Below are 1845 nucleotides of genomic sequence, written 5' to 3'. Positions count from 1 at the left end.
ATATCTAGTCAATCACACATTCTTCAAATTTTATATCCTAAATATGTTTCCAATATCTGTTTCTCCCATCTTCATTACCATAACCACATCTGAAGCCCTGACCATCTCTCACAGGAATTACTGCCATAGCCTCATGCTTGCCTCTCCAGCTCCAGACCTGTGGCCCTCAGAGCCACCCTCCACACAGTAGTAAGAAAGGCCTTCTAAAATGCAAAGCTGGTGCTCGCTTCGGCAGCACATATACTAAAATTGGAATGATACAGAGAAGATTAGCATGGCCCCTGCGCAAGGATGACACACAAATTCGTGAAGCGTTCCATATTTTTGTAATATTACACCAAAAACATATAGGGGGTGACAGACTAATAATGTAAACCATAATGTAAAACATAGGATAACTAAAAAATTTAGAAAACTATATATCCTAAAGTATGGACCACATTGTAAGCACAGATGTCTCCTTGTTTGAAAGCTATTGTTTCGGAGTCTGTACATCAGTTTCAGTAAATATGATATGAATAAGTTAAAAGATTATCACTGTGGAAGGGAAAAGGTTTAATGGTGGATGTGTGGGAGTATTGTATATTGTATACATGAATTACTGTGATCTAAGACTCTTGTGAAGAGAAGCTCAATAACTAGGAAAAAAGAAAAGAAAAAGATAGGATGTAGAAATTTTTCCAAATCAATATGTACTCTAGATCTAACTTTTAAACTCATCGCTATATTCCATTTTACTAGTAAGGGAACCTGACATTATATTGGGATTCACTTTACAGGAAGTTTTGGATCACAGAGTGGTTCAACAATGGCAGCGGAGGAATACTGGTATGGGATGTTATTGACAGGCTATAAATGGTTGACAGGGAGTTATACAGGGCATATGTCCAGGGTACATGGTAATGTTTAGATATACTCATAGTGGAAACAATTGAAAACAACAGCTGGGGGGGTACTAGGTTCCTGGCCGGGGGGTCTCTGATGTGGTCCCTAGGGGAGCAGCGGCAGTCCCCCAGGTGCAACGGTAAGAACCAGGAAGGAATGAGGGCCCAACAGTGGGCTCCTGATACTAATGGCTATGCTTGTGAGCCTATACACCTGCAATAAGAACAAGGCCTAGAGCAGCATTGTGCCTGGGAATTTCCTCCTGACAGCCTTCATGTTACTCAAATGTGGCCACTCTCGAAGCCAAACTCAGCATGTAGATGCAGTGCATTCCCCCCAGCGAGGGACATGACACCCGGGGATGAGCCTCCCTGGCACCGAGGGACTACTACCAAATACCAGCTGAAGATGCAACTAGAAAATGACCTTGAATTCAAGGTTCAATGCGGATCAGCAGAATATCCCTGTCTACATATAATAACATGACTTCAAAATGCTGTTTGACCTAATGTAAGGGGGAAATGGAAAGGAGAAATTAGTTTATATGGCTATGAGTCTCTAAAAAAGAGTCTGGAGGTTGTCATAAGGATTGCCCTTATGCACACCTGAGCAGAGTCTCAGAGACAGATAAAGTAGATACAACTCCAGGTATTGGTTCTTTCGAGGGATAGAGAGACCCACGGGTTCTATGGTCATGGCAGATGGGGTTCACTGCCATGTCAGATGGCCCTTCTTCGGAGCTGGTGTTTCTGCATGATGGAACTGGACTCAGATGGGATCTCTTTTCACAAGTCTTTCATGCTACTTTACTGGAATTGTAGTTGGTGTTGGGGTTTAAGAGATATTTAGGGGATTTGAATCTCTGGACTGACAATATGATAGACAGGCCCTGAGCCTCAACAGACTTCAGCTCCTACACTCTGATTTATTGGACTTACCCCACTCAGCTAACATGGATTT

The 1845-nt window shown here is 42.4% G+C and overlaps 1 non-coding gene across 1 annotated transcript; it reads left to right on the top strand.

Moving 5' to 3' along the window:
- Positions 1 to 219: 219 nt before the first annotated feature.
- LOC111759001 (U6 spliceosomal RNA) lies at positions 220 to 326 on the top strand. The gene has a single exon (XR_002793103.1). It is a non-coding gene; the product is annotated as a U6 spliceosomal RNA (small nuclear RNA).
- The last annotated feature ends 1519 nt before the right edge of the window (positions 327 to 1845 follow it).

This window comes from Dasypus novemcinctus, chromosome 9 (genome assembly GCF_030445035.2).
Source record: "Dasypus novemcinctus isolate mDasNov1 chromosome 9, mDasNov1.1.hap2, whole genome shotgun sequence".
Lineage (NCBI taxonomy): Eukaryota > Metazoa > Chordata > Mammalia > Cingulata > Dasypodidae > Dasypus > Dasypus novemcinctus.
The sequence above is the reverse complement of the archived record's forward strand: the minus strand, read 5'-3'. Positions and strand labels throughout refer to the sequence as shown.